The sequence below is a fragment of the Lygodium microphyllum genome, unplaced genomic scaffold, assembly GCF_053477565.2.
Source record: "Lygodium microphyllum isolate KBCC unplaced genomic scaffold, Lygodium_microphyllum_v1.1.10 scaffold_49, whole genome shotgun sequence".
Lineage (NCBI taxonomy): Eukaryota > Viridiplantae > Streptophyta > Polypodiopsida > Schizaeales > Lygodiaceae > Lygodium > Lygodium microphyllum.
In genome coordinates this window covers 404,352-415,889 of record NW_028229532.1, presented here as the reverse complement: position 1 = coordinate 415,889, position 11,538 = coordinate 404,352, and positions in this window count along the sequence as shown.

Here is an 11,538-nt window from a genome sequence, read left to right as displayed (position 1 = left end):
TGTAAGTGCCTTGCTACATAGTATAGGCCATATTGTTTCCTTTGAGAAGATGTTACGAAATATCGAGAAAACATGCAGATCAATCCCTACTAAGTAATGGCCAAGTGCAACATCTTTCAGTGAACTAATACTAGCTCTCGTCCCTTTACTCCATCCCAAGAAGTTATCAAAATCTCCAATCTTCAATTGTAAAAAAAGTTAAATGTCAAATGAATGCTGAAATCAAACATATTAATGTATATCTTATAGAATTCAAGATAATAGTACAAATTTATTTTGATCATTCTCTATCTTAGATTCCATATGTTAATTGATGATTGTGCCTCATTGGTATCTTCCAATTCTTTAACATATTGTGACTCTTCTCTTCCAAAATTGGAAATTCCAAGTTAGTCTTGAAGGCCATGGAACTCCTCTTTAGTAATCCCATACTCTTTCTCAGCATTCTTTGTTTTATGAAAACAAAGAAAAAGGGCATCTGTTGCTTCAATAGACTTGTCATTCGTAATTTCAGTGTCAAGTTTAAGTAACTCTTCTTTCGATTAATTTTTATGTCAACAATGCCATTTGTAGCATCATAAGCCTCTGCAATGATCGTAAAAAATAATCCTCCCTAAGAATGAAGAGCCTTTGGATGTCTGAGTATGTATCCCTTGTCCTTGATAGGGAAAGTTGGAAGTGAAGCAACAATATAAAAAGAAGAGTCACATACAAGATCTGCATTTGCATGGTTTTCTTCAATAATGGTGTCAGCTTTGAATTGGCAACATCTAATTTCTAGCAATATATGCTTCTTGCTCAGGGTCTAAACATTCCTCTACATCCTTGTCATTTGCTACCTCATCCAAAAGGTAGAAGTTGGAACATTTTGGACCCTCTAATTGTTGTTCATTAGATTTAACAGGATATTTAACAAGAGTATATGCAATGAATGCAGCTGGTTTTGACATTAGCCTGCATTTCCTAGAATGAGCAAAACAAAACAAATCTGAGGTATAAAACTTGTCAAGAGAATGAGATGTACACTTTCTTGAAAACAAAGCCTTATTTGAAGGTGAGCTCCCAATAGGTATGTGAACACATTCCTCTCGGGGGGTTCACTATATATGTATCCTCTATATAACGTGCGTTCATGGCCTATTTATAAATATCCTAATCTGTGAATTTTTCTTGGAAAACTTACGACCCTTATCTATTCAATTTGTAAGTAACCCCTTTATATGACACCCTTGTGTATGTAAAAAATAGTGTTTTAAAAACCCCTTATTTTGAACTCAGGTTATATATACATGTATTTATGAGTGACTCCCCCCCCTCTTGATATTCCTTTGCATCCTTTTCAACTACAAAAAATGCAAGACTTTCAAACTCAGCAAACTCCTCTAGGAAAAGCTTCTTGCATGAGTTCAATGGCAATTAGGGTTGAAAATATCCTTTGCAATTCCGTTCATGCCACTTTGAAGAAGAAAGTCTAGGAGTCTTTCTGATGGAGAAACCTCTGTGATGATCTGAGACAATCCAGGAACCCTCAATGGTGACTTGCCTTTGATTGGAGACTTCCTAGGCATTCCCACACTTGCTACTGAACAAGGGGAGGAAGTAGTGGGAATTTCAGGGGAGAAGGTAGGACAACCAGAAGCCCTTGACCCTAAGGACAATCTTCTTCTTTTCTTATTAGGGGTGACCTGCTCTTGGAGGTTGCAACATCCTTGGGTTCAAACATGAGTGAAAGCACGGTACAACGCGAAAGTATGCACCTGACCTCATGAACAATGCCTCCTCACTTCATATTTGGGGATCCATGATATGGCCCAAAAGTGTGCAAGAAGCAACCTCACAAACAATGCCTCCCTTCGTATCAAGGAGTACACACAATGGTGCAAATTGATAGATGAAAAACTGCAAGAGGAGTTCAAATCTAGCTAGACTTGATAATTTGCCAAAAAAATCATAAATGTCTAATTATGTGTATATATAGGCAAGGACAATGATTTGCCATGTGGATAGCGACGTGGATGGTCCTTACAAACCCTAGCCAATAATATAGTGCCATGTGTCGCCTATCCCACAGGTATAAAAGACAGTTATCACACGTGCATACGCCCATGTGGACATTAGAAGGCCAACACCAGAGCACACAAAGCTCATAGCCAACCCTTGACTTGGGATGAGCAACAACATGTTTTCTCCCGCTATGTAGTTGTTTTACTGAGGAAGTCGTAAAGGACATCCCAAAGGCCACAACTAGAGAATTGCACTTGATACCCTCACTCTATACTGCTCAATGTGAGACAAACAAGGAAAATCTCAAAGCAATCAAATGAAAAGGGAAATGACAAGGTAAGTTTGTGCAAAAATGGTACTCCAAACCAAAGTTTGTTAGCCAAAATTGGCCATTGACTAATGACATTCACTGAGCAAAGGAAAGCCCTTTGGAGATCAATACATGATCCCATGTGCATTGCCCTGACCTTAGTAAGAGTGTTGGAAATGGTCCATGAGGTCCAAATTTCTACCACTATCCAAAAACATCCCTTGTATGATAAATTGCTTCTAGAAGAAGTTCTACCACATGGCTACTAGGCTAGGAGTAGGGAGCATGGTACTTGATGTTAGTGCATATGTCTTCTACCTCACTCAAGTCCCTACAATCCTAGATATCTATGCTTCCCATCAACACAACCCTGACTTCTTCAGTTGGTTTTGTCCAAGCCTACATGATATGAACCATAAACCGTCTCTTGGTTCTACACTAGAGTCACCCAAACCTCTAGAGCAAGAGAAAAGTAGATCTAAACACAACACCTGCTTTGATAACAAGCAATGGAAGCATGTTCCAATGGGTAAGGACAAGAGTCTATAGCAAATACCCAACCCAGAGCAATTGCCAATGCAATTGGATGAGGGGCTAAATGGAGGGGAATTAGTTGAAGACCTAGACTCTCCATGAAGAGAGGCAACTGTATCCTCATAACCTCATGAGGCTAGTCAACACGCCGCGGCTATATCCCATAAGGACACACCAAAGAAAGAGAAGGCTCCTGAGGCCCCAACCAAGCACATCAATGATGGTCCTGAGTCTTTAAAGGATAAACCTCAATTTTCCAAGAAAAAGAGGAGAAAACAATGAAAACAATGGTAGTTGCAAGTGGCTATAGACGCTAATAAGATTGAGACTAAGAGTGTTGAAGAGCTGAGGAATAAAGCATTGAGTCCACCCATGAATGAATCCATTTCCATCTCTCCTAACAGTGGTGAAACCTCAGCACACATCCATGTATTCAGATAAATCAAAGCAACCATTACCATCAATGGTTTCTTGCAACGCTCAATCCACCAACATCAGAACTTACATGGACCAATCAAGAGTGGATACAACACTGAGAACCATGATACAATAACGGCAAAGCTTCAAGAGAAATATGAAAGCCGCGAAGACAAAAGCAATCCTAGCATTGACCAATCTTACTCATCTAGGCAAGATCCCCCAGCTATACTAAAGCCTAGGGAAACTCCCCAAACCTTGCATGGGATGGCAACCGAGCAAGCCCTCACAGAACATAGAAGTGTCACAGAGTGCTTGACCAAGTTTGATGCTAAACTCAAATTATTTGCACATGCCTATGTCCTTTTGCAGACATGGGCATATTCCCTAGGGAGCAACTTGAGGAATATTTGTCATATTGGCTATCCTGGGAAGAGCAAGAATATCTTAACAAGCACTATGACAAGCTCCTACATGAACGCATGCAACTCATCTTTGATGAGGAGGCCGAAGAACTACAGTTAGTTGTGACATTCAACGAAGTGATTTGCCAACCAAATCTCTTAGAGATAGAGCAGCTAAAGTAATAATCAGAGGGTCAAAGTCAATTTGAAAACATTGGTTTGAAAACAATGCTATTGTGGGAGCTTTCGCTCAACTGCCAAGACCCACGGACCGCTTATTGTTTCAAGCGCTCCAAGCTGAGCACTAATGGATACCTCTCACATAGCCGACATGCTATCCATATCTACGAGTGTAGTGAGCTTACCTCCGTGCCGATCAAGTTACCTCCTCTCCCGTGCACTCTGGTAGTTCCACGATCCAAGTGCAAGCTTCAAGCAAGCTCCATCCTCAAGCTCCACGCTCCAAGCTCCATTTCTACGAGCAAGACAAGAGAAGAGATGAGAAAAGAAGAAGAGAGGAGAAGATGGAGAGCTTCTCCTTCCTGGTCCCTCACCCTCACACACTCACTCCCTCACACTCTCACACTCCCTATCTCAAGCGCAAGCTCAAGAAAGCAAGAAGAAGAAGAAGAAGAAGAAGAAGAAGAGAGCCACTTTTTGCCACGCACAAGAATGAGCTTCTCATTCACTTTTCAAATTTATGTACAAAACCCTAAATCCCTTTTCAATCGCTCCTCTAGGACTGGGCTCCTAGTTCGGCCATTGCAACACAGTTTTCAAACCAACATTTTTCAAATTGACTTCAACCCTCTAATTGTCGCTTTAGTTTCTCTATCTCTAAGAGATTTGGTTGGCAGAGCACATCATTGAATGTTACAGTTAAGTGTAGTTCATCGACTTCCTCGTCAGAGGTGAGTCACATGTGTTCATGCAGGAGCCTCTCATAATGCTCGTCAAGATGTTCTTGCTCTTCCCAAGATAGGGAAAATGGAAAATATTCTTCAAGCTGCTCCCTAGGAAATGCGCCCATGTTTGCAAGGATGTAGACACATGCAAACACTTTGAGCTTATCATCCAACTCAGTTAAGCATTCTTTGACACTTCTATGTTCAATCAGGGCTTGCTCGGTTGCTATCTCATGCAAGGTTTTAGGAGTTTCCCTAGGCTTTAGCATAGTTGAGGGCTCAGGTCTAGATGAGCAAGATTGGTCAATGCTAGGATTGCTTACGCTCTTGGGGTTTCCATGTTTCTCCTGAGGCCTTACTGCTATTGTGTCATGGTTCTCCTTGGATGTGATCGGTATAGTCTTGTCACCCTGTTGTGACAGTGTTGTATCCACTCTTGATTGGTCAATGCGAGTTCTATTGTCAGTGGATTGAGTGTTGCAAGCAACCATTGATGGTCATGGTTTCTTTGATTTTTCAAAGCACATGGATGTGTCTGAGGTTTCACCATTGTTAAGATAGGTGGCAATGGGCTCATTGGTGGATGGGCTCGATGCTTTATTCCTTAGCTCCTCGACACTCTTGGGCTCAATCTTCTTGGGGTCTACAATCGCTTGTAACTGTCGTTGTTGTTTTCATTGGTTTGTCCTCTTTTTCTTGGGCAATTGCAGTGTCTCCTTTAAGGACTCAAGAACATGAACTAGGTCAATTGTTGATGTGCTTGGATGGGCCTTGGCACTCTCTTTCTCTAGTGTGTCCTCATGGGACATAGCTACGGCCTGCTGAACAACCCTGCTAGGTTGTGAGGGTACAACTGTCTCTCTTTTTGGAGAGTCTAGATCTTCATCTAAATCCCCTCTGTTTAGCTCCTCAAGCCTAAGCTTTAGGTGCTTTGGAAGTGCTGGAGTTGTCAAGGACGTTGATTGGGACACCTCCTTCACAGGCGAATGGCTAAGGACACGTTCCACAAGGGGCATTGTCAGGACCGAGGGCTATGACTACTATGATCCCTAATTGGGAGTAGTAGCAGCTAGTTCAGTGGGCTGGCTACTATTGGTGGATTGCGGTGTTAATTTCTTAGACCAATCGGAAGTGGTCGTGTCTTTTGATGCCCTTTGAGCATTCACTTCTGTGGATCGAGCATCAGCTGATTTAGTCACATTAGGTTGCACATGCATATCCTTGGGTTGAGAGCTACGGGTGGTGTTATGTCCCACCTCTTGGACATCTGGAAGCTTAGACGGAGATAGAGGTTGGGATTGAGCAGCTCCACTTGACGAATGCTGTTGTGCTTCTTGTGTCCATTTAGGGAAAGAGGGTGTAGGAGATCTGGGACTCCTAGGTGGACTTGGCACTGGCTGAAAGATTTGCTCGCGGCTGTTAGACGATTGTGCCATTTTCTTTGTTGAGTAATCAGCCTTCTTATGAGCAGCGTTGTGCATGTGGTGCTCATAACACAATATTAGTGAGTTCGGGAATCTCCCAATTCCCATTTTTTGAATACTAAAAAGGTGGCACCCGGATAACATGCCCATAAGTTTCTCAAAACCATATGATGTGACCTATCATTGGAAAGTGCTTGAACAATGGAATCTATTGAGCTATAGAGTGCTTAATTTGGAGTTATAGTGTTCAAGTTATGACAAATCCAAAGATTTGACCACATGTCCCAAACTTATGGGAAATTCCCATGTTCCCCAATATGGTGTTTCATGATCCTCTTGGGAAGTCAAAATCTCATTGAGCACTAGTAGTCTTTGTGCATGCTCAATGGTTACATCTGACATCTGCTTATTAAGCATGCTAGGCTCTTCCTTTCTAATACTCATGTTTGGTTTCTTGCCCCGAGACCTGGATTTTGTCTTAGATTTCCTCCTGTGTCTCTTTGCTTTTGATGCAATCTGGCCTTCAGCTAATAGAGGTGGTTTAGCAGGGGGTTTTCATACCCAAATCCATCGGTTACCTCCTGCGTAATACCCTTGGGCACATAGCGACACTTTGGATATCCATTGCGCTGTTGTGCTAGCTCTCCATCGATACCTTAGTCTATAAGGCTTGGGCTTCTTTTGTGGTCTTCTATGATTTTTGTAAGTCCAAAGCCTATCCTTGGCATTGTCTACTGACCTTCTTGTTTCAAGCATGGCCTCACTCACTAGTTCTCTCTGTTTAACCTGTGCTTATATCAACTCTTTCAATAGGTCCTTGCTCTCATTACTAGGCTTGCCTGTTATGTCAACACCTTCCTTGCCTTTCCCTCGAGGTTTGATGAGGTCACCCTTGCTAAAGGTTGTGACTATCCTCAAACCTGGTAGTGTCAAGTGTATCCTTTGTGCTACATAATCGGCCCCACACTTGGTCGCCCTTTTGAAGTGTCTTCCTAAGAGGGTTTCCTTTTCACAATTAGCACTATTTGGAGGAACATGAAATAAGATAGGCAAGCTCTCAGTTTCAATTTTTGCAAGGATTTTGCACTTCCCCATAAGTGCTTGTGGGTGTCCCCTATAAGGACTAAGAGTTGCATTAGTCGATATGAGATCTGGTTGGCCTAGTAGGGTCCATGCTTCATAGGTCAAGATATTAAAATCTGCTCCTTCATCGATCAGAGCATCAATAGTATGCTCTCTTTTCGTGGTGAATTTGACCCTAACATAAGCAGGTGGTACTATGTCTTCGTCTTCCGGGTCTTGGCTTGTAAATTTAAGCCTTCTGACAAATGCCCTTGAGTCCCCAACTGCATGACCAGATGTGGGTTCTCCACTCATGTCTTGGATCGTCTGTGTAGTGCTATTCAAGGTGCATCTATCATCAGGACTGTCATATCTAGTCATCCTCGTAGTTGTAGCTTGATGTTGTTGATTTTTGCTTTGACTAGATGTAGTCCGAATACAACATATAGGTGTTTTTGTGGTGTGGCATTTTTGTCCTTGTTGGCTAGGTTGGCCCATTGAGATTCTAGGGTCTCTGTTTGTCTTTTTTCGGTTACGGGCATTTGGTTGCTCTTTTGCATGTGCAAATCCATACTTGTGTAAAGCTGTGACTACACTAGGATCTAATTTGGAGGACCTGTCATGATGTGCAGTTTCTCTCTAACCTACTTGGGGGAGGTGCGGAGGGGGCCCTCTACGGGGGACCAAGGGGGGGGGGCAGTCCCCCCTGGCTTGTAGGGCTGTTACCGTAGGTGCCATGTGCGATTTGAAGGACCATTTATAGCCAATTTTTGAACTACTTGCTCTAGATTTCAGCCCAATGATAGATCTATGATGTGGTTTTGGCTCTATATGGTCTCTTGGTCAGTTTCAGGGTCTATAGGTTAAAATTTGAAAGAATTCAAATTTGGCCCAACAAGTCCGAATTGCAGGGGTCGAATGCCCGATTCGGCCTGTCCAAATGGTCGAGGGCCAAATGAAAAAGGGCTGAATGAAAAAGGGCCTAATGCAATTGGTCCGAATGTTAAATTTGGCCAGTCCGAGTGTGGTTGTCTGAGGGCTGAGTGGGCCGAGGGTCGAGCTGAGGGCTGAGCCAGGTTGGGCTGAGCCAAGTGGGCCGAGGGCCAGATGAAGTTCGGCTGGACCGAATGTCAACTTGTCGAGTGGGGTTGGGCCGATTCGGTAGGGCCGAGGGCCGAATTTCAAAGTTGGTATGAGCACTTCACTTGAACGGGCTGAGTGAAAGGCATCTGAGAGTGTAGTTGGTCAAGGGCCGAATACCAAAGGGCTAAGTGGTCTGAGGGCCGATTTTGGGACTCGACGCTGTCACTCGGACGAGCTGAGCGTGACACGATTTTTGTCGAAATTCAAAGAATTTGTTGCGCCGAGCGATCGAGGGATTCCTACCTACTGAGCACCTCCACATCCAAGCTACTCATGTAGGGGAAGGTGTGGAATTACGTGGGCTAGACGAATAACTCCTAGATGACCAGATCAAAGCATGTCCAAGCGATGAAGCTCTCTCCCTCTCTCCTGCTCTCGTGAAAACCGTGCAATGCAAAATGTGGCCTTTCTTGCTACTCATGGCCCCTTATCACCCTGCCCAAGCCTACACTCACCTTAGTCTTGCTCCCTTCACCAACATTTAACCCAAAATTTCATTTTTTGCCCTTCTTTTCCCTGTTTCAGCCTGTTATACAGCAATAGAAAACCCTACTGTGTGCTCCAATGTTTTGCTCCTATCCTTCCTAAATGCAAGAAAAAAATCATAAGGGAAATACCTACACTACTTCATCATGCTTTCCCAAGTCCAAAAACCAAAAACCTACTTGCTAAGGAGATCAAATACCTCTTCAAACTTCCTCACTTCCTACCTATCTACCTCAAGCACCGGTTCGGGAAAAACCCTACTTCGATGCTCGATTTGAAGTGCGCAAGTGCTCAAGGCTTGAATCCGTTGGTCCCGAAAAACGGAACCAAAATATGGGAGCTTTTGCTCAACCACCAAGACCCACTGACTGCTTATTGTTTCAAGCATTCCAAGATGAGCACTAATGGCTACCTCTCACATAGCCGACGTGCCATCCATATCTACGGATGTAGTGAGCTTACCTCCGTGCTGATCGAGTTATCTCCTCTCCCGTGCACTCTGGTAGCTCCGTGATCCAAGTGTAAGCTTCAAGCAAGCTCCATCCTCAAGCTCCACGTTCCAAGATCCATTGTCGCGAGCAAGACAAGAGAAGAGAGGAGAAAAGAAGAAGAGAGGAGAAGATGGATAGCTTTTCCTCCCCGATCCCTCACCCTCACACACTCACTCCCTCACACTCTCACACTCCCTCTCTCAAGCGCAAGCTCAAGCAAGCAAGAACAAGAAGAAGAAAAAGAAGAGGAGGAGAGCCACTTTTTGCCACACACAAGAATGAGCTTCTCATTCACTTTTCAAATTCATATACAAAACCCTAAATCCCTTTTGGGTGATCATCCCCTTATCTCCTTTTTTACACAGCTGACCGTGGCCTGGACCTTTTTCCCATTGTCCTCCTATCTTCCTAGCTTCCTTCTTACTGCCCATCTACCTTTACGAATTGCACGGGTGAGAGCCTGGAACTCTTTAAATTAAATCATGATGTGCTTGTGCTCTTTTACAAAAGTATTGCCTTGTGCTTTTTCTTGTGCGCATTTTTCCCCGATTTAGGATTTTTTTGCACTTCTTGTGTTTCCAGATTCTTCTTGGTGCACCTTCACCTTCCATTTTGCTTTTGCCTTGGCCTTGTCTTCTGCTTTATATTTTTTGGCTTTTCCACCTTGTTTGTTTGAGGGTTAACAGGTACAATGGCCAAAATTTGAGCCCAAATTAAGATAGTCTGAGAGGAGCGATTGGCCCAATGGTGGTCTTGAAGAGACATGACCTATGTGGCCCCAACTTCCTTTTGAGTGGTACTGACTACCATTTAGGGTATGGACTTAGTTGGAACTAGAAAAGAGAAATCTCTAATTGATAAAATTCTCATTGAGGAGGAGCTACAAGTTGCTAGTAGACTTAGACAAGGGACCATGCTACTCGATGTTGCAAAATATATGTTGTTACTGGGTAGGCTGCCACGATTACTGGATATATATGCCACAGTCTAGTACAATCTTGAGTTCTACAATTGGTTTTTATCCTCACGAAGTGGCATGGATTCATGAACGTGTACATAAATAAACAATGTGTTTTGTGACTATGTATAAATAATACCAAAAGAAGCAAAGCCAACACACACACAAGCAACAATAATCAAATGCAAGTGATATGCATCGAAGTCAATGCTATGGGATTCAAACAAGTGATGTCTCTTTGAGCTGCACCTATTCATTATGGTTGAAGCATATGACTTGCATGTATTCTCATGAGTTGCCAAGTAAATGCAGGATGACATAGGTCTTTGTAGTACGAAAGCATTCAATGTCCAAGTCACCACAAGACCACCAACCACACAAAGAACCATTATGGAGAAAGTGACAGAAATACCAAGAAATAAAGAGCCATGAATGGAAGCCTTGATGGAAGAGAAAATCACCCTTGTAGAAAGCACACATTGCATTTGAGCATGGTCCAAAGCATAGTCATTGGCTACTCTCTCTTTCTTGGCCAAACTCTACATCCAACTCACTACAGTTGCTACCTCAATTGTTCCAATGTCTCACATGTTATAAAGAGATTTGCAAATCTCAAGTTCATCTCTTTATCTCAATAAATGTTCCTCTAGCATCAAGAGGCTAGTAACACAAACATCCTTGTAATATCCATTTTTCATAGCCTTTGGATATCAACATTTCCCAATCAAAATGAAAGGCTGATAGCCTCAACATATTGCATTGAGTGTATTCATTTTATCCCGAGAGAGAGAGAGAGAGAGAGAAAAAAAAAGAAAAGAAAAGAAAAAAAGGAAGGAAACCACGATCACAACATAGCACTTAGGGGTCCTCAAATTAGGTACGTATAGTGACCTTGGTCAACTGGCTCTGTCCCTAGTAACCTAGCCCTTAACACATACCCCACAATTGTTCATGGCCCATCAAGGGCAAGACATACCTAGGGAGCTCGTCTCGCCTGTCACCTTGAACCATTTGCACAATTATTTTTCACACTCCACCTTAGTACCATTGCAATCAATAGTGATGAGCAAGACACAAAAGACCATGAAAAGTATACATACTCTTGAAACAATACAAGTAGCCAACAGCTACCAAATGCTAAGGCGTCAATGAGCTCAATTATGCTACATTGTGTTGTCAAAATCATAAATGATGTCTCAAGAAGCCTTCAAGTGTACTTCTCCTCACTATTGATAATTTTTTCCACGCCATTGACCCTCACTTTATTCACACATTGCTACGAGGAACCAGACTAACAATCCTTTAGCTATGTAATATCTAAGTATGCATATGCACTCATATAATATCTGCACCATAGTCTATACACAGTTTGGGTCCTCAAGTGCAGGACAATACTCTTG